Source organism: Oryctolagus cuniculus, chromosome 2 (genome assembly GCF_964237555.1).
Source record: "Oryctolagus cuniculus chromosome 2, mOryCun1.1, whole genome shotgun sequence".
NCBI lineage: Eukaryota > Metazoa > Chordata > Mammalia > Lagomorpha > Leporidae > Oryctolagus > Oryctolagus cuniculus.
The window spans coordinates 106565784-106587583 of record NC_091433.1 but is presented as its reverse complement, the minus strand read 5'-3'; the positions used below and the strand labels follow the sequence as shown (position 1 = coordinate 106587583).

Below are 21800 nucleotides of genomic sequence, written 5' to 3'. Positions count from 1 at the left end.
GAATTGTTTGTGTGTCATTGCCTGGAATGGCAGTGAAATCAGCCAGCAAGCAATCAACCAGATTCTCCCAGGCTCTGACCACAAAGGTCACAAGGAGGTCATCAGGCATGGCATGTTAACTGTTTCCGCGTAGAGACAAAATTTAAACGAAGGGAACAGATCACTGGAAGAAATTTTAGAAATGATTTAATTTGATTACGGAATTCCTGGACCTGGTAAACCTGAGACTTATTCCCCTTTCTCGCTGACCCATAGCAGCTGGAGAGAGAACCCAGATTAGAAGGCAGATTTGAATACATGCTTGCATACACAGACACACACACACACACTCATGCTCACACACACAATGTACAACCTCTTTCCGGTCGTCCCTTCCCTTCCATTGTGAGCTGTAAGGAGCACACGGGTTGCGACCACATTAAAGATATTCTTAAATGCAAACCAATTCTGAGTGTGCAAACTTTTCCATAAAAATATTCCAGGAAAAGCAGGAGTAATTGCCAACATTTCATGGATAAATACAGATATCCTGGAGTTCTGCAAAGACCAGGCTTAGCAATGAAATCATGTTACAAAGATGCCCGTGATAGTTTTCAGACAAAAAACTCTGGGCTTGGTTCAGTGAATTCCACGCTCAGCATTCTTGAAGGACCTTGGTGTTTTGGAGATTTTCCATTAACTTCTGAATTTTTGTTGCCAGCCATGACGGTTTGTTTTCCCTGAAATCTGTGGGGGAGCTGAGCTGCTGACAAAACCCCAGGCAGCTGCGTGTGTGTGCATTGGTGTGTGTGTTCACACTTGGGAACTAAGCTTCCTGACATCTTTCTCCTTGCTGGGACGTGGGAAGGAGGAACAGGGAAGAGCTCATGCAGAGTGGAAAAGAAGGCCTGAGAAACCCTTGAAAGGAAATCTGTCCCCTCCACAGTTCAGGAAAGATCATCAGCTAAACCAAAGAGAGAAAAATCGGGCTAACAAACTCCGACTTGGGGGAAGAAATACCACGGAGGTTTGAGCCTGTCGGTGTCTCATCCACAGACTACCTATCGACTAGAGAGTGACCTTCCTGGAGCCTAGGCCTGTCTGACTCTTCCTGATTTCTTGTTCTGTTTTGCTCTTCCAAGGAGCTTAGCAAAGGGCCGTGCACATCCCCCTACCCCTCACCCCCCGTAGGCCAGCAGACTTTCTTTCTTTCTTTCTTTCTTTCTTTCTTTCTTTCTTTCTTTCTTTCTTTCTTTCTTTCTTTCTTTCTTTCTTTCTTTCTTTCTTTCTTTCTTTCTTTCTTTCTTTCTTTCTTTCTTTCTTTCTTTCTTTCTTTCTTTCTTTCTTTCTTTCTTTCTTTCTTTCTTTCTTTCTTTCTTTCTTTCTTTCTTTCTTTCTTTCTTTCTTTCTTTCTTTCTTTCTTTCTTTCTTTCTTTCTTTTTGACAGGCAGAGTGGATAGAGAGACAGAGAGAAAGGTCTTCCTTTTTGCCGTTGGTTCACCCTCCAATGGCTGCCATGGCTGGCGAGCTGCGACCGGCGCAGGAGCCAGGTGCTTCTCCTGGTCTCCCATGGGGTGCAGGGCCCAAGCACTTGGGCCATCCTCCACTGCACTCCTGGGCCACAGCAGAGAGCTGGCCTGGAAGAGGGGCAACCGGGAAAGAATCTGGCACCCCGACTGGGACTAGAACCCGGTGTGCCGGCGCCGCTAGGTGGAGGATTAGCCTAGTGAGCCAGCAGACTTCTTAATGAAGCATCATGCGCCCCTCCGTGTCAGCGCTCCTGGCCTGCAGCCGGGAACACACAGAGAGCTGCTCTGAGCAGTCTGGCTGTGAGTGGGTGCCCAGAAGGAGCCACTTGTCCCAAACCTGCAAACTACCGCTGAGGGCCGCCTCTCTTCTCTTCTTCCTGCCCCTTCTTGTCCATTCGGAGCTCCCTGCGGGCTTTCCCTAAGGGAGGAATGATCGAAAGAGGGCAAAACAAACAGGAGGAAGAGAGGGAGGGGAGGTTAGAGGGGTCAGAGGGTGGGAGAGGCAGGAAGAGGGGGAGGCAGAGGAGAGGCTAAGGAAAGGGCGGAGGGAGGAAGGAGCAGGGAGGAGCTGGGGGCGGAAACGTGCAGGCTGCTGTGCAAGGGAAAGTAGGTCAGAGTCCTTCTCCCAGGACGGGCCTCCCTGGCCTCCTCCTTGCTGTGGGTGCCAGGACGCTTCGGGATGCAGATCGTTGAAAACCTGGTTAGGCTGCCCTGGCTTAAAAACACCCAAAAAGCCATACTGGCTTCAGTCCCTGAGAACAGTCCAGAGACAATATAGGTTGGGTCAGCTTCCAGCTTGCTGTCTGGCTGTCTCTGGAAGCCCCTCCCTTGTGTGTGGGCTTCCTCCTCCGGCTTCTTTCTGTCCTTGTCCCATGAAGGACACCAACAACAGCCCTCACCAATGACTGGCTGTCACCATGGTCAAGCACAACCCCAGGCCTTGCTCTGACTGGACCAGCCCTGAGCCTGTCACCGTGAGCACAACAGCACTGTGTTGGCTTTGGGAAGAGGACAGATTGTCCTGCTGAGCCCAGTCTCTGGGAATGGGGGTGTGGGGGTGCAGTCAACCCCACCCGAGCCTCGTGGCTGCTCCACTTTGAAGGAAGTGTGGAAAGTTCCGCTGAACTGCGAGAGACTTCTCTGATGCTTTGGTGAGGCTGCGTACTTAGCAGTCCGTTGATTCATCAGGCGCAGCCTAGACCTGAACACCCACATTGTAGATAGGTCTGCAATGTCCACAAAATTACTGCACGGTCACTGCCTTCAACCTTGAGATCCTTTTGTTTATTCTTCACATTGTTGAGATCCCTAACCGTGGCTAAATGGGAATATGGCTCATTAATCTACCAGTTAATCACAGCTGCTTGGTAATTACCTAGAACAGGAAGGCATTCTGGGATGCTCTCTGGGAAGGATCCCAAGAAATGTGGGATAATGGCTGCCGGGAAATTGCACTGTTCCTGAGTAGATAAGAACCCTTCCCAAATAAATAGCACTGGATATCAGGTATGACTTGAAGAGCAACCAGATTGGCCCCCTCTCTCTCTGCTGGCCAAGGAATCTTGGAAAAGGTACCTTTTGTGTTCTATCTCCTCATCTGTACAATGGGTCCAAGGAATTAAAGTAGACTGTGTGGCACAGGAGTGCCCAGTGTTGCCATTTCTGTTACTATCACAGAGAGAAGGCATGGATACAGAGCAGGGAGAATTATCACAGAGTACAGTTGGGGCTGTGCTTGAGTGAACAGTGTTGAAGACTGGAAGATAGCGAGAGGCGTGAAAAGGAGGCGGGACGTGCGTTGAGCAGGGACATGTTCAATGGGGAAAGGAGAGGAAATGGCAGAATAGGAGCTGCGGGGTGTTAAGAACAAAGTTGGAACGCTGTCTTCTGGAGCCAGAAGCGGCCCACCCATTCTAGTGCAAAGGGTTCTGGGAAAGGTTGGGAGTAATGGTGGCGAGGCGTGTCACTATCAGCTGGATGGAGGCTTTGAATGCCCAGTGGGAGCGTTGCTCACCTTCTGTCTTGGCCTCTAGGCGGCCCTGTGACAGGCTGGACTCTACCGTATTGAGAATGCTCATCTGACTGCAGGGCACAGGAGAGGTTAAAAGAGAAATAAACATGATACCCCAACAACTTAGTCTCCTCTGGTGGCTGTGGCTGGCATGCATGGAAGCCAGGGGCCCTGGCTCCAACTCCTAGTTATCTTGAGTCCGCCATGTCCAACCTGTGCACTTGGTGTATCATCCTGAGCAGAGGAGTGATCTAGGGGGTCACCTCACCTCCAGGCTGCAGAGCAGAGAGACTTCCATTGTTCTTGGGGCACAAGGCAGAGCCATGGGCCTGGAGCAGGGGCAGAACTGCTCATGCTAAGAAGGACTGACAGGCTGGCCGATGGGGCAAAGGCACGGGACCCCAGGCTTAGACTGGTCAGGACTTCAATGACATGAATGCCTTATCTCCTGGACAGGAGTGGCTGGCCCTGTCCAAGAATAACCCAGGGCCACATTGGGGGGGGGGAGAGAGAGAGAGAGAGAGAGAGAGAGAGAGAGAAACAAGTGAGCTAGCCTTGGCAAACCCTGGAGGCAATGGGCTGTTGGGGGACTGAGTTTCGTAAGGGCTTGGCATGTTTGCTGAATGATTCTGGCTGTGTGCCTGGCTCTGAGTTTCCTGCTCCTAGCTCCCCAGATGTGTCACTGCTGCAGGAGTAAAACCCTAAAAGGCTCTGACACAGGCGTCGCCAGGAGTCCACTTTCCCTGGACCCTCTGACAAAATGTGAGCTGTCGCTCTCGTGGGGCATGGACCTGACCCGCGCTTCTTTGGAGAAAGAACAGGCCCTAGCTGTGCTGTCCAGGGCTGACCCCAGAACACGCTGCTGTGTTTCATAGCCAGCGTCCACACAGCAGCTTTGTTTGGGGGAGGGAATCTTGCCGGGATACCTTGTGCGTTAGCAGCTCCTGCAAGACCGGCGGGCCCCGGTGGTGAAGAGTGGAGACGGTAAGATAACTCATTGCCCTTCGGAGTTTTGTTTCTGTGTTTATTCCTCTAATGTGTGATGTTCTTACACACTGTAGGAGGGATCCATGGGATCGGTGAAGGTGATTTTGTGCTGTTAGCATGTGGCTTTGTAAATACCTTTAACCTTAAGACGTGTCCTAATAAGAACTCAGCTGTGTTTACCTGTGTTTATTCCATGGAAGATTAATCCGGAGACACAGAAGCCCTATATTTTATAAGTATGAACTACTTACAAGACATTCAGAGTTATGTGAGGTTTGCTAAGTAGTGAGTTTTGTTAAGGAAAGGGGATTGGAAACAAAATCTTCCCATCACGGGCTGTGGTGTTAGAATTGAGACTTACTTGATCACTTTCCAGTAAGCTTCACTGGGCCGGAGGAGCCTAATCTCCCTCCTTGTTTGACTGAAGGATTGTACGGTTATTAACAGTACATTACTTGCATTTAAAGCGATAGTACATTGCCTTGGTGAGAGTTGGACACGTTTCCTTCAAGAAGGGCTTAGAATGTCATCATAAAAGCATACACGTGGTTTTTCCATCAGCTTTGCAATTTTTTTTTAAAAGACTTATTTATTTTATTTGAAAGTTGTAGTTACATAGAGAGAAGGAGAGGCAGAGACAGAGGGAGAGGTCTTCCATTCACTGGTTCATTCCCCAACTGGCTGCAACGGCCAGAGTGGCACTGATCCAAAGCCAGGAGCTTCTTCTGGGTCTTCCCATGCAGATGCAGGGGCCCAAGGACCTGGGCCATCTTCTACTGCTTTCCCAGGCCACAGTAGAGAGCTGGACTGGAAGTGGAGCAGCCAGGACTTGAACTTGTGCCCATATGGGATGCCAGCACTGCAGGCAAAGGCTTCACCCACTACACCACAGCGCCGGCCCCAAGCCTTTGCAAAGGTTATACCAATAGTTACAGAGATTATCCTTGGTGTGCTTGTGCATGTGTGTGTGTGTGTGTGTGTTACAAACACTGCTTGTATTTTTTACTGGATACCTTGAGCTCCATCATTCCTTGCAATGGTGTGTGGGAAGGAATAAGAAAATGGGACAGAAGCTGAAAGAATAAGGAAAAGAAATCACACAACCAGAGAACCATGAGATTTACCATTCCACCCAACTAGAAAATAATTCCATACTGCTCTTGTGCAAAAATGCTAGCTTTGCACTGTTCGTGAGGATGTGACACGCTGGGTAGCAGGAAAAGATGGCTCAACTGAGGCAGCTGGGACCAGAGAGCTCTGTGAGTCACAGCATTCACCCAGCAGGCAGCTGGGGGACAGTGACAGGTGCGTCTCATGCAGAGGATTTGCGGTCACGGTGAATGTGTCGATCTTTTGAGAGAAAGCTGCCCAGAGACGGTCCAGAACACTTCTCGTGATGAATTTGAACTTCCGAACAGGGTGCTGGCTTTCAAAGATGTGCACAGTCTTTCTGAATGCAGCAGGCAGTTGTTAATCTTTGAACTCACAAACCCTGTTGCATGCAAGCCCGCTGGTTTACTGAGGAGAAGACCGTGATGGGCATGGCCAAGGAATATTGAAGACCCACTTCTAACATGCATCTTAAAAATTGGCGCCAACGCGGCATCCCACGTTGTGGTGTGGTAGGTGAAGATGCAGCTCCCTAGGCGGGCGTTCCATTTGGGAGTGCCAGTTTGGATCCTGTCTATAATGCTTTGAGCCAGCTTTCTGCTAAAGTGCCTGGGAAGACAGTGAAAGATGGTCCCAGTGCTTGGGTCCCTGGCACCTCTGTGGGCAACCCAGATGCAGTTCGCAGCTCCTGGCTGTGGCCTGGCCCACCTTGGGCCATTGAGGCTATTTGGGGAGTAAACTAGCTGTTAGAAGACCTCTCTCCCTCTCTCTTTCTCTCTGCCTTTCAAGTAAATCAATAAATAAATCTTTAAAAAAATGTATGTCAATAACACATGCTCATTGTGAAAAAAATAAACATTTTCAAAAGAATACCTATGGGCTGGCGCCACGGCTCACTAGGCTAATCCTCCACCTGCAGCGCAGCTACTCTGGGTTCTGGTCCCATTTGGGGCGCCGGTTCTGTCCCGGTTGCTCCTCTTCCAGGCCAGCTCTCTGCTGTGGCTGGGAAGGCAGTGAAGGATGGCCCAGGTCCTTAAGCCCTGCACCGGCATGGGAGACCAGGAGGAAGCACCTGGCTCCTGGCTTTGGATCGGTAGAGCGCCGGCTGTAGTGGCCATTTGAGGGGGTGAACCAACAGAAGGAAGACCTTTCTCTGTCTCTCTCTCTCATTGTCTAACTCTGCCTGTCAAAAAATAAATAAATAAAAAGAATACCCATGGATAAATTTAAAAGTGAAAAATAAAAAGACACACACCACTGTGAAATGAGCACAAGTACCATTTTGGTGAGTTTGTGTTTTCTTTGAATGCATTTACATTTGGAAGGAATATTCTCATCCAGCTTGAGACTTGACCTCTCAGCAATGTATTGTAAGCATCTTGTGGGGGCAGTGACATTCCTTTCACAGAAGGTTTTCCAGTTTATCACACAATTTTGAAATCTTACCCATAGGTATTTGATGGTTTTCTTGTCCATTATTAACAATACTGAAACTGATATCCTTGCAGCGACATCTTTGCCTCTCTTAATGAGCATTTCCCTGGGATAAATTCCTGGAAGTGGAGTTGTAGAAGCAAAGGGTATGAACATGTTTAAAGCTGTTAAACACTGCTGTTAAATGAATTAACCCTGGGCTGTTAATTTCTATGTCCATCAGCACTGTATGAATGCCATTTCCCAACATTCTTTCTCACCAGCATAGATCTTATCTTTTTTTTTTCAACAGGGTGCTAATCTGACAAATGGTAAAAGATATTTTGTTGTCTTAATTTACCTTAAAGAAACCTTTTATTAAAACCTTTTGACTTCCTATTATTTCCCTCTGCCTGTAGGTTCTCATCTCTTTTGGTTATTCATTGCCAAACACAAAAAGTCTCTCCTTTTACAGTAACCTCTGCCAACCTAGTTTCTGAGGTCTGTGACCTCATTTGACATCTCTCAGAAGGTCTGGGAGACAGTGTGGGGAAATCAGATGCTCTTCCTCTGAATTTTTACTGCCTGAACCACCTAAAACAAGCCTCTCTTTACGATTTTATTACCTGTTCAAGTATAAAATTTAGAAAGAAAGCCTGTCTCAGCCATTCCAAAAGATCATACTGGGAATGCAAGGAGAGAGGCTAGAGGATGCCTTCTGAAATTTTTTTTAAAGCTGGATGGTGTAATTATTGTTGTTGTTGTCAATGTATTTTAATCTTCAAAATGCATGGGTTCTGGGAGCTGCGAGCTGAAATTTCAGTGGTATCTGCTAATTCGAATCTGGAAAAGTGCATGTGTGACAATGTATATCTTGGTTCTCAGATTCAGCTGCAGGCTTGGTGAGCTCCAGCAGCTCACAGACACATTATTTTGTTGCTCATTTATCCATACGCCCAGGGGCCAAGTGCCCTCCTTCTCACATTGCTTTGTCGTTGTCCGCGTGCTTTGCTCTGATTTCTAGAGCTCCTCAAAGGCAGAGCCTGGTTTGGGGTCTGACGCCCCGTGGGAGAGCCCCATGAATGTGTCTGCTGTGAGTCAAGGCAAGGGGGGACAGAAGGACTTTCACACAGCTCTGCAGGGGAAGGAACATTCCAAAAGGAGGAATCAGAAGATTTAAAAAAAATGAATCTTGATGTGAATGGAAGGGGAGAGGGAGTGGGAAAGGGGAGGGTTGTGGGTGGGAGGGACGGTATGGGGGGGGAAGCCATTGTAATCCATAAATCGTACTTTGGAAATTTATATTCATTAAATAAAAGTTAAAAAAAATCAGCCCAAACGGAGCTCTTCTGGGGAAAATGGATATGTAGTTTAGCTTAGTTTGATCAGGCTTCATTTTTATGGAACAAGCCTTTAAACACAATCCAGAGTAGAACCAGGAAACCAGAGAGTGCAGGCTCTGTGAGTGCAGGTGGCGTGGAGGTGGTGTGAATGTGGTGTGGACATGGCGTGGATTTGCACAACTGCAAGGTGGGGCGTAGCTCATCACTCTGACCTCCACACAGTCCTGGGCTGTAAGAATCAAGACCACACTGATGTAACAGTGGTTTGAACGTCATCCTGAGTAGTAACAGGAAGAGCTGATACCTAATAGAGCACTTGCCGTGTGTGAGACCTGGTTCTGAGCACTACTCCCGTGGAGTAATTTTAATCCAGTTTTGCTGATCAGGAGACTGAGGCACAGGAGAAGTGATGCTTAAAGTCACACGAGTTTTTAGTAGAGAGCTGGGATTCCCAGTGCAGCCAGCCTCCTACTGGAGCCCACGGCAAGTGAGAGCAGGTCTCCCTGAGCCACAGAAACAGTGCGTGGTTTGGAGGGCTACTGATTCTGGTTGTGCTGTTGACTGGGGAATACAGTTACCATTCATGAACTCTTCACTAAGGAACAGACACTGGGGTTCTTTCCATATGTTGTTTCTAGGCTTTCTTACTACCTTGCATGGTTGGTGCAGGATTAAAAACAAAACAAAGCAAAACAAAACAAAACTATAACCAAAACACAAAATGCTCCAAAACCCAAAACAATTTGAGCACTGACATGACCCCACAAGTCTGCGGTTCAATATACATAAACTTTGTTTCACCCCCAAAATAATTAAGATATTACCTTCAGGCTAATTCATGAAACAAATAAGTTTTATGTTTAGACATGTGCCTTATTTCCAAGATCCTTCATTATGTGTGTGCAAATACCCCAAAGGGTGTGGGGAGCAACCCGGACTAGACTGAGTTACTGGAATTAAGACTTATTCTATGCATCTGCTCTCCCACAATATGGCGTTGGGAGAGGAGAAAACAGCTTCTACGCAGGTGCCTCCAGTTCAGCCAATAAACTGTAGGACTTGCTCCTGATTGGAGAGCAGCGTACTCGGCGTGTGGGCAGCCGAGTTAGGATTGGCGGAGGAGGACTATAAAGGAGGAGAGAGACGGCATTCACCAGGAACATCTAAGGGGAACATCTAAGAGGAACATCTAAGGGGAACATCTGAAGGAACACCTGTGCAGCCCCCGAGAGAGCTGGCGGGCGGTGTGCTGCTCCCCTGCGGAAGTGGGGAAAGTGGCCAGGGGGAACCTCCCTTCCACGGAGGTGGAAGGGACGGTAGCCAACCCGGGAAGGACCAGCAGCAAACCCGGGGAGGGCCGAGCAGACGAAAGAACAACGCAGGGTCCTGTGTCGTTCCTCCACGAAGACGGGGAGCGACAAAGGGCAAAAAAAAAAAAAAAAAAAAAAAAAAAAAAAAAAATCCAAAATTCAAGAAACTTCTGGGGCCAAACATTCCAAAGGTGGGATACTCATTGTGCACACTTATTCTAGCTCCAGGCCCAGACAAGCCACGACCCTGGAAAGTTCAGTAAGTGGTCCAAAGTTGCCAACTGGAGAGGAGAGGTCCATCAGTCTAAACGCAGTCTATTTTACTTAGCTTCTAAATTCACTGGTCACACTCATAGTCTGGCTTCCTGCTAATGTAGACCCTGGAAAAGAACAATGATGGCTTGAGTAGTTGGCTTCCTGCCACCAATGTGGAAGTCCTGGGCTGAGTTCCTGGGTCCCAACATTGAATCCCTGCGATTGTGGGCATCTGGGGAGTGAACCAGTGGGTGGGAGCTCATAGTCTCTATTTCTCTGTCTCTCAATTTTTTTTAAAAAGAACATAGTATAAGAAGAAATTTTGCTTAGTTTTTGGCTAAACCATTTCATAATATTTTGGAATTTTTAAATTCTCCAAGTGCATGATAGATGGTTTGTTTGCTTTTGGACAGACTCACAGTTTAGAAGGCCACTCAGTATGGTCACTCTTTCCTCCAACCATCCTCTTCCCCTCTTTCTTAACCATAACTATTATTAGTAGTTTCTTGTATAAGGGATCTTGGGAAAGTTCATGGAAAATGCATTTTGGAAATATTACTGTGGGTTTCAAAAGTTTTTTTTGTATCACAATAAATTTATCTTTTAAATTCTACCTTCCATGAACTTTTACAAGTATTTCCTGCGGCCTCTTTCAAATTAATGGTGTTCACTGTTCTGCACTTCGTTCCACTCTGTGTCCACTGTGCTTCCTTTTTGACCTTTTGGTAGATCTTTACATTGTTTACAATCTTTGATTGCTTCAACCAGTGTTGTAATGAATGTAACATTTTGCAGAAGCACCAGTTAGTGCATCTGTTGGCTAAATTCCCGGAAGTGGAACTTCTGGGTCAAATGCTCTGTGCATTTGTGATGTTCACATCTATCGAACAGTGGCTCATCCACCCCTCCCCAGGTTAGACCAATGAACACCCCGGCCAGGAATGTCGGAGAGAACATTCTCCCACATGCTTGTCAACATCACATACCAGCAAGCAGATTTCTGTTAAACTGTAGTCATTTTAGACAGGAAAGAGGTGAACTCAGTTTAAATTTTTCCTATCTCATATTATGGTTGAGATGGGCATCTGTCCCCTGAGTTTAAAAGCATTTGTGGTCATCACATTCATTTACTTGGCAATTGTTTTCAGCCACGGGTGAGGAGACCTTGCTTGCTACAAGCCAGGTAGCTGCTTTTGCTTGAGTCAGCACCTGTTGCAATAGGCACCAGGAGAGAGGGATGGCTGCTGACAATGCAACTAATGGGCCAAGATACACATTAGCTGGGTGATCAGGGCTCCTGGGGGTGAGGGACCGAGGTGTGGGGTATGAAAAGGAACCTGATGGGCAGAGGGCAAGGGGACGGAAGCCTACATGTGCTGTTTGAAGAGCAGGAAGCAGATCCAGGTGTGGGTGGTGCCGGGAATGGGAGGGAGGTTCATGGTGAGCTGGAGGCAGAGGCCGAGGCCGGATCATGGTATTTGGATTTTAATGTGAGTTTCTGGTAGATTTTGGTCATGTGCTGAGCTGAGAGAGCTAGAGTCTGCCAACTCATTCCTTTTAGGTTGTGGTGATAACAGGGAGGCATGGTTCTTATGGACAAGCTAATGTCAAACTTTGTTCAATTTGACCTGAGAACACGACAGGGCTGACATTGGGTATGGAGCTGGCACTCAGGGTGCTGTGTCTTGTACCCAGCCCTGGGCTCAGTGTGAGACAAGCGACAAAGCTTTGCCTGAATATGGCCATGAAGATATTTTACAAAAGTACCTCCTGCTTCTCCCAGAAATAAAATTGGGTTCACAGAGCTTTCTCATTCACCGTGGACATGTATTGTTGAATTCACTGATCATTGGACATGTTCTTACTGTGTGACCAGCCTGTGCTAAGCCCAGGGCTAGGTGCTAGGGATAGTAGGAGGAGAGGAGGTGGAAGGGGAAATGAAAAGTTGAAGAAGGTCAGTTGCAGCTTCAGTCCAGTTGCAAACTTGCATCCAACGTCAACAAGCCAGAGAAAGCCAGGAAGAGGACAGCCAAGGGGAACTCAACTCTGGCCTTCCAGTAAGGGCCACTGGGAAATCTGCCCTGCGGACTGCTTTGTGCTAGTAAGTTCTCCAGGGACCTGAGCCAGGAGAGAGTTGCAGGTGGAGCTTCCCGTCTATCCATTGCTTACAGGTGTGATGGGGTCATTATTCTAGGTTGAGGGGTGAAGAGTTGAGAACTTTTCTTGGGACTTCCCAGTAGGCACAAGGTGCAGCTGAGACTGCTCTCTCCCTTGAATGAGGCCATGGATCTCTGTGCTCTGGAAATAGAGCACAATCCCCAATAATTCTCCTTTGTGGGAAGGCATAGAAGAGAAAGCCTCTCTCGTCTGTGTGTCATCTTTTGTTCTGGTCCCTTTAGTTCCGTGGTTATGGGGCCACTTATAAATCTGTAGAATTTTGCTGGACCCTGCGGAAGTGCACATGGAGTGGATGACTCTAAACCCAGAGATGCTTCCATCTTGGGAAAAAGCACAGGATCCTGAGCCAAAATGTTGTTGACTCAACGCTCAGGATCGCTGCAGGGCAAAACTGTCTTCAATGGTCCTTTGTGGCCGGATCGAAGTGGGGGTTAATGTGCGTATGTGGGTGTGGTGGTGTTTGGGATGAAGACCTCGGCACTGGCCTCCTGAGGAGGTGTTGATGGAACTGGTTTCCATGGAAACAGGAACAACGGGCAGGATGTGGGAGACTGCATGGTCAGCCAACACTTCCGTGAGCTTTGCGTCTGGTCCAGGACAGAGAGAGCAGGGCTTGCCTCTGAGAAGGAGGAGCCCCACAGGTTGAATTCCAGGTGCTCAACCCAGCCAGGATTGCCTCAAGCAAAGCCAACATGGTGTGGGGATGTCAAGTGACAGTGCCAGGTAAAAGAGGCAGCACAAGGAATACTTACCAAACAAAAGTCCAAAAACATTTAGAACATTTGAAATGTGTCTATGCTAATTATAAACTAAAATAAGTATTTTAGGATTCAGAGATTTTTTTTTTAATTTACTTTCTCTTTATTCAAGAGAGAGAGAGAGACAGAGATTTTCCTGCAGAGAGATTTTGCTTCACTCCCCAAATGCTCACAACAGCTGAGGGCTGAGCTAGGCAGAAGCGGGGATGTGGGACCTCAATCCAGGTCTCCCTTATGGGTGACAGGGACCCAGGTAGCTACCATCTGCTGCCTCCTAGGGTGTGCACTAGCAAGAAGCTGGAATTGAAAGTAGAGCCAGAACTCGAGCCCCGGAACTCTGAAATGGGATGATGACGTCCCACTTGGCATTGTAACCACTACACCAAATGCCTGTTCCCAGGGATTCAGAAATGTTTTGCAAAACCAATAGACTGAATGTTTGCATTCCTCACACGTGTTGTCCCCAAATTCATATGTTGAAACACCAGGAGGTGGTTCCTTTGGGAGAGAATGAAGTTAATTAGTTAACCATGCAGGGGATCAGCGCTTTATATAAGAGGCCAGAGAACTGAGAGCTGTATTCTTGCCAGGCCAAGATACCTGAAGGAGTGAGCCATCTGCAAACCAAGACTCGGGCCCTCACCAGCCATGGATCTACAGCTTCCAGAACGGTGAGAAACAAATGCTTACTGTCTTGAACGCACTAAGACATTCTGTCCCATCAGCACATGACTATGGAATGACTAGCTTCAAGACTTAAATTCCTGTAAGGGCTTTAGCAAGTGTTATGTCTGAGCATTACCTGAATCAATGAATGAATTGAGTGATGAGATTGCTTTAGAATTAGGGGATGGCCCACTTGTGCCTTTTGGGGATGTTTGCCTCTCTTATCACTCAGGGGGAAGTATTGGAAGTGAATACAATTATGGGTTATCTTTTTTTTTTTTTTTTCTGAAGACATTTGAGCTTCTTGGTGCTGTGTCCTTTCTCGGTTGAGGTCAGCAGTGCTGCTTTTGATGACTGGAGCCGCCCAGACATTTATACCAATTACATACTCCAACAACGGCCACAAAACCAACACAAAGCCATGATTACGCCCCCAAAGATTGATGTGGGTTCTCTCATTCATTTCCCGGAGTTAGTGAGAGAACAGAACTTGACTGGAAATCCTGGGTCACTATTCTTAGACTTTTTATGGGCTGCAATTTTATTTGTGGGAACTCTTGATCTCACTGGCTCTGCTCTTGGCTGGCTGGCAGCTGTGCACACTCCGGGGCTGTCCCAACAGCACCCAGCCTCCCTGCCCAGCCCACCGCCTCACCTGGCAGTTCTAGAATGAATAAGGATCAACAGTCATTTACATCCTTCCTGTGCTAGCTGGGAACTCTACACGCCTTACCTGGGTTCCTTCCGTGGGTTTGATTATTTTCTATTTGTTCCTTAGGAAACTGAGGCTGTAGGTGAGTTTCTTCATGTTGTAGCAAATAAATAGCAAGAGTGAGGATCTGAACGAGGGTCTGTAGAGCTTCCAAACCTCTTTACATGTTACTATGCTGACATAAGGAGACACACGAAGGGAAACACAAGTTTAGTGGTTCTTTTTAATAAGTGCAGGTGCTCTTCCACTTAGCATGGGTTATTTCTTGATGAACCCATCGTCAGCTGAAATTGTGGTTAAGTCCCAAACGTACTGAATCCATCTGACCTAGAAAACATCCTTGCTTAGCTCCACAGTACACGGTAGAGCATGGGTGTGGGTTACTTTGTGTTGTGACCATGGGGCTGAGCAGGGAGCTGCTGCTGCTACTGCCCAGTATCACCAGAGAGGAGCAGAGTGCATTGTATTCACCCAGGAAAAGATCCCAATTCCATACTCCAAGTATGTTTTCTAGTGCATGCATTTTGCTTTTGTACCATGGTAAGTTAAAAAATCCTAAGTAGAACCATTTAGGTGAATAACTGTCTGTGTTAGTTAATAGTCATTTTTTTTTCTGGGTGCTAAGGATTTTCAAAATCCATTCAGGTCAAGCCTAGGATCGAGGCTCCTTTCTTCCACTTCTAAGAGCTATCATCCAAACGGACATATATGACCTGTCAGCTAGTTTTTACAAAAGGTATCATATGTAAGCATTAGTACCTGAAATTATCAGTAGGTAATATTTAAGCCCAAATTAATACAAATGAAATATATATAACAGTAAAGTACAAATTCGAGTAGGAACTCAGTAGTTATTCTCTGGAACAATTAAATACTCCGTTCCAGTAGGTGGGAGAAACCTTGTTTCACAAATAATGTCACCTGTGTGTTAAAGAATAATCCATAAAACTATATGCAAAGGTTCATAGGATTTCTTTCCTAAGGAGAAAATGCATAATTATGGTCAGTGGTGGTAAAATTTGAATTGAAATTAATTTGAATTAAAAAAGATCTCATGTGAACTTGCCATGCCTACGTCTCTGAATTAGTTTCCTCAAGGTTTCAGCGTTTCTCTAGATTAACACTGTGGGTTCCTGAGCTGACTCATAAGGAGAAGGAGAGGAGACATTTTTGCTGGTGTTAAGAATGTGGGGAATCACACCCAATATCACTCCCCGGGCTTGAATATTTATCAGCCTCAAACTCAGAGGTTTATTTAACTGCAGGATCAAAATTCCAAACTTTTTCCCCTCGGGTTGAAAATTGTTATAAATATTGGTGAGGCCGTATGAATCATCTTTAGAAACTAGATTCATAAGATAGTGAGAAATGCTGAGGGCTGGGGTGGAGGCCAGCACTCGCTTTATTCTGGAACAGATGTCCAGTTGGTAGGTTCTTGTTTACGGAAACCTGATGGATGTGAATAAGTCCATGTAGCTGAACTGTCTTGCGCGCCTGACCCTTGTCTGCCGGGTCAGCATGAATATGAACAATTGTTACCTTGGTGATCCTACTCAATGACATGTGCAAAAGATCACATTATGCTGAAAAGAATCATTCTCTGGCTACAGCCCACAGTTGACCATCCTGGCCACATATGGGAGGCACCTGGGATACCTTCACATTACTGATGCCTGAACTCCCATTCCCAGAGGTTTATGTGATGGGTTTGGATACAGCCCGAATTTTTTTTTTTTTTAAACTCCTCCAGGTGATTTTACTGTGCAGCTAGGGTTGCATGGTTTGTTTAGGAACCATTGGTTCAGGAACAAGACAGCCATCAAGCTGGTAAATCACCCAAGTAAACAAGAAGCTGGCTGGATCAAGATTGCCCAGAATGATTGCCAAATCCTGCCTCCTGGGGGAGTTGAGGTCCAGGTCCCAGAAATCCTTTTCACTGGAAATTAACAAAGACTCTTTACCAAATAAGTGTGCTTTCAATTTTCTAAGCCTCTGTGGACACAATTAGACTAAAACGTAGGCACTTCCATTCATGTGGCAAATGTTCAGCGCAGCTGTGGTAAAGTTCTAGTCACTGGAGCTTGAGCCTGCCTTTAAATATGGCAACTGGGCAGCAGAAGAGAGAGGAGCTCACGCAAGACCAAGTAGGGGCTGACAAGTGCCAGGGGACAGGACAGGGTGCAGAGCCAAGGTTTCAGAGGACTGGGACATAGTTGCCGATTTATCCTGGTTGGAGAGGTGGGAAAAGGTGGCATGATATTTAGGAAGCAGAGGGAGAAAGACAGGCTGGTGTCCTGTCTGGAGATGCCTGCATGAGCAAGGGAAGAGCTAGGGATGGCAGAAATTGGCCAGGACATGGGTGTATAATATACACTGATGCATCAAAGGCAAGGAAAGAGACATGTTCAAAAAAGATGGGGTCAGGGCAGTTGAAGGAGGCTCTGGGATGCTAGACTGAGTGGTCTGGGCTCTATTCAGGAGGCACTGGGGAACCCTTGCTGGCAGGTTTTGACGTCCAAGGTTGAAGCGAAAAGCAAACAGGGGCTTGCCAGGTGCAACTTCACTATCAAATATGAATTGTTTAGAAGAAAAGTGTGGTTTGGCCTCGTGTTTGGTTTTAACAAGGTGGAAAAGAATCCCATGTAGGTAGAGTTGGCAGCTGTACCAGGTGAATTATGCCAGCAGAGTTTAGCCTCTCCAAGGCACTGGGGCCTTGTTCATCTCCCCTTTTCTCTAATTTCTAGCACATTCATTGTCCCTGCTCAACCTCTTTTCTGAGAATGAAGCTTAAGACATTGCTCCCTCCCCCTGCCACCACATGATCTTGGTGTTGCAAGTAGTAGCAGCGAAACCGTGACAATGAAAAGACAGAGCTGTTCCAAGGTGGGATGGTGAGCTTAGTTTTGGCCAAATTGATTCTTGAGTTAGTAAGGTGACTGCTTTTCATTTTCTTTTTAAAATAGAAAAATAAAGTTTAAGGATCAGGCAGATTTTGGCAGAAGGGGCTGACACATCCCCAAGTGATATTGCTGGATTGATTTTATTGTCTAAACACTCTTCCTTGTATTCTGAGAATCTCATTTACGGGAAAGTTTGTAAATGCTGCTGGTGATTCAGCCTAAAAGGGGAGTAGAGAGAGATCAACTTCTCTAAAGTCGAGATCCCTAAATCTGATTTTAAAATGTCAAAATTGGTGCATGGAGGGCTTGGCGCTGAGTTGCAAATGTGAAAGGATTAAAAACAATTTGAAGTAGAGTAGGCCACTGTTCTGAAAACTCTCTAGGTTGACTTCCTCCATTGAAGGAAACAGTTGAACTCATGTTCTCAGATTTCCTATACATGGTCCCTGTTTTCTTCCTGGCCAGGCTAACCTTTTCCTTGGTAAAATTTGCATATCTATAGTTTCTCAGTTCTGCTTCTTAGTGTTCTTATGTTAATCCACAGTCCCCTTGTGATGATTAAGTCTGAATGAATCAATGATAAATGAGGAAGAAAAAAAGATCCATTCGTAAAAGGTGATGCTAATTCCACATGAATCTTAGCTGTGTGATAAAAACACAAAACACTGCAAGGTCCCGGTTTTTAAAACATTGGGCAATACTGTGCCATATTTTCATGAAACCCCATGTCCAGTTTTGGATGGGGAAGACATGCTTATGTTATTTAGGGTATGTCTGATATTGTAGTGCTTTTTATGTCTGTCTTTAGGGTGACTAAATAACATAGCAAGCATCGGCTATGTGCTGATGGCCACATCAAGCCTGTCACGTGTGTTTTCACCATCCTGCAACGTGGGTATCGTCATCCCCAAGAACAGATGAGGGGAGGGAGGCTAATGAAGTGCAGGTGGCTGGGGGCCACCTGGGGCTTCTGTTAGTAAGTTAGTGCTCTTTGTGCAGTGGACCTTGATTGTTTAGCTGACTCACAGACATTGCAAAATAAATATGGCTGCTGTTTATTTGCTTCCCACTGCTTTGATCATTAAATAGTTGTCAGTAGTTCTGAACCAAAAGGGCTATTTTTGAATTACCATCCCAGCTTTTTCCTGGCGTGTTCTCTGCTTATTTATTTATTTAGACGAATCTCATTTTGTTCCGTAGAGAACCTAAGGCAGCTTGTTTCTTGTTGAAATACGTGTGCAGGTCTGTACAGCCCTGCTGGGGGTGTGCAATGTGGATTTCTCAGAAATAGGGGTGTGTGTGGGAATGCTGCTGGGCAGAAGTCATTTACTCTGTCCATTGTTCCCAGCACTTGAGTTTCAAGAGTTACCCTCATTATTAGGACCTTGGAAAAGCACCAAAGCTGCTACCTCCTGGGAGTTTTTCATCAAAATTAGTCCTTTGTCATGGCAAATAATGGGTTTTAAAGTAACAAGAAATATATATATATATACACACATATCAAAGTATTTCAAAAAGTTAATGGAAAATATGTGTCATGAAAAAACTATGCATGGGTTTTAATTTTTCAGACTAGAAAAAAAACTATGCATGGGTTTGAATTTAATTTTTCAGACTAAAAAAACCTGTAATAACTATCTTTTAATTCCATTTTTGATGAAGTTTTTAAGTACCCTCATACATGTAAGGGTGTGCATGTACACACACATACACACACATCTATCTATGTATAAACACACATATCTAATGACATATTAAGAACCATGTATTTGGTCTCTAGCCCTGGTTGTTATCAGCTCCCGATCCCTTGGGATTTCTTGGGTGTTTGATCTTAATTCTCACTCTTGGTGGGTTCCTCGATGGGGCCATTCCCTAGAAAGATCAAGTCGTGATTAGAGCTGTGCAGATTTCAGCTGTAATACCCTAAGCTTTGGCAAGGGGCATAGGGCTGGATATTGAGTTGAGCATCAATCATGTCCAAGGAATGAAGCTGCCATCAAAATCCCAGACTTCAAGATTCAGAGTTTCTGGGTTACGGAGCCCATGGAGAGCAGCCCACATGAAGAAGGCATGGAACTTGGTGTCCCTTCCCATATACCTTCGCCTGTGCATCTCTGCATCTGGCTGCTCCTCTGTGTTCTTCACGGTAACCTTTAGTGTATATATAAAACAAGAACCACGAGAGTTTCCCCAAATTCTGTGAGCTGCATATGATTGAACCTAAAGAGGGGATCGTGGGAAGCCTGTCTGGCAGTGTTTGGAAGCATAGGTGACAATCTGGCACTTGTAGCTGGTGACAGAAGTGCGAAACAGTCTTGTGAAACTCAGCCTTTGTCCTCTGGGTTAAGGGCTATCATTGTCAGAACTGAGTTGAATTGAGCTGTAGGGCATGCACTGGTGATGGAGAATCACTTCTTGGGGAAAAACACCCCTATATACCTACATCCTTGCACGTAGTCACAGATGTGTAAGTGTAAAAAATGAAAAATTGTAAATTGTTGTTATTTATCAATGTCCCATATTTTTTAGATTGCTCAAACTAAGTATGTGTCTCTCCAAGGGGCCCAGAAAGCAGTTAGGGGATGAGAATGCTAAAAACTTCACGCTGAAGCTGACCCTGACCGGTCCCTTGCTTTCAGTAATTCCAGCACACCTAGATAAAACATAAGCTCTTCAAAAGCATTCCTTTGTCCAGGGAGAGTTTTCCACTTCACAACACTTTGGATGACCTGGTGTAGCTGGGAGTGTTTACTATGGAAACCAAATCGCTCTCCTGTTGGTCTGCTGAAAATTAGAAAACAAATTGTGTTGTCAGTAGATTATTGTTGTAAACTTAATTCTGTGAGATCAAGTTCTGGAGCTGGAAGTCCAACGATACAAATTCAGGATGCACTTGAGCATTTGTTTAAGCACCACAGATTGGGAAACTGTCATATACCTGTGCCAGATGGCTTTCTCAGCCACACAGAGCTAGTTTGAAGAGTCTTAAGGGAAGTTACGTAACATGTCTAGCCTATTAAGTCGCAGAGGCAGGAGGCTGTATTTTCTAGCCTTATTAAGGTATTACTGACAAAAAGAATTGTGTATATTTAAAGTGTACACCACATAACTCAACAAACATATGCATTGTGCAATGGCCACCACAACCAAGCCAACTGACATATCCATCACCTTTTTTGGGTGCAGTGAGAACATCTAAGTTCAACTTTATCAACAATTTCAAGTATACTGCGCAATTTCATTCATTATAGTCTCTGTGGGGTACATGAGGTCCTCAGAACTTGTCCATCTTGTAAATGAATGCTTTGAGCAGCTCCTTCTCCACCCCCTGGGCACTCACCATTGTACTTCCTGTAAATCAGTCCCTGGCCATGAATCCCCTAAGGGCCTCCGCAATGGCCTTCTTGGGAACTCAGGTGGACAAATGGTGTTGTCCTGAAGCGACTCAATCCTAAAGTTTCCCATGAAGCATCTGAGCTTTCATCTATTGCCTTCCTTTAATGAAAGTTCACTGCGCATTTGGCTAAATCAACCTCCATCTTGGTCAGTGGTCTCTACAGTGAAAATATTTCACCAGGAAGACTTGGATGTGTGTTGTTGTGTATGTGTCGTGTGGGTCTGGGTGTTGTGTTTGTTACGTGTATTTTATTTTGCATGTGTGTTTTATGTGTGTTGTATGAATGTGGATACGGTGTGTGATTTTTGTGTGTTTTAGGGTATATTGTGTGTGTGAATATATGTATTGTATTTTTTTTTGTATTTGTGTTCTGTGAGTGTTGTGTATGTGTCTGAGAAACAGAGCTCTGCTTCTTTGACCCAGTCACCTCCCATCAGTCCCCACCTAAGTCTCCGCAGGAATTTTGGTGAGAGCAATCCATATTTAAAACAGAAGAGCGTTTCCACTGCCCCAGGATAACACTGATCAGTCCAGTCTTTCTCCAGGTGTAAAACTCAGTTGGGGGAGTTTAAAAAAATGCTTTTTAAATTTTTTAAAAATCAAAAGCCTGGCCCATTCTTTTCCCACTACATTTTAGTATCTCTGAAATCAGGATGAATTTTGCAACAGAACAGATAATAGGTCCTAATCCTCTAGGCAGATGTTTTTCTATCTTGTTGTACGTATTACAACGAATGACGATTTTGCTTAGTCTATTATCTTGTCACGGACCTAACCTCTATACTGGAGTTCAAAGCCGAGCAATACCTTCTTCATTCTGGCCCTCATCTTCTGCCAATGCTAAATCCTCTCCTTTGAAGGTAGGAAGTTTCCAAGTAGCCATAAACAATGAAAGGGTGGCCCTGAGAGACCATGCATTTGTTTCCTGTATTAAAAGTATAATTTCCGATATGTAATATCACTCTTTGAATCAATTCAAGTGAGATAAGACCACCATAAGGCTGCAGACTATATTCCACTATTTTTTTTAAAATACTAATTTATTTGAAAGGCAGAGTTGCAGAGAGAGAGAGAGGAGAGAGAGAGAGAACAAGCTTTCTTACAATGGTTCACTCTCCAAATGGCCACAATAGCTGGGATTGGGCCGGCCAAGCCAAAGCTAGGAGTTTTAACTCCATCTGGGTCTCACTGTGGGTGGCAGGGGCCTAAGTACTTGGGCCGTCATTTGCTGCTTTCCCAAGGAACTAGATTG

The 21800-nt window shown here is 45.6% G+C and overlaps 1 protein-coding gene across 4 annotated transcripts in view; it reads left to right on the top strand.

Moving 5' to 3' along the window:
• Positions 1–4030: 4030 nt before the first annotated feature.
• Positions 4031–21800, top strand: part of IL1R1 (interleukin 1 receptor type 1) — a 79342-nt gene continuing 61572 nt past the window's right edge. Inside the window, exons 1-2 of one of the 4 annotated variants that reach the window (XM_008253215.4) lie at positions 4031–4503; positions 13464–13544. The gene's annotated coding sequence lies outside the window, so the exon portion shown is untranslated. The remainder of the gene's footprint in view (positions 4504–13463; positions 13545–21800) is intronic. The other 3 variants (XM_051835133.2, XM_008253226.4, XM_070068707.1) reach the window with 3 other exon arrangements.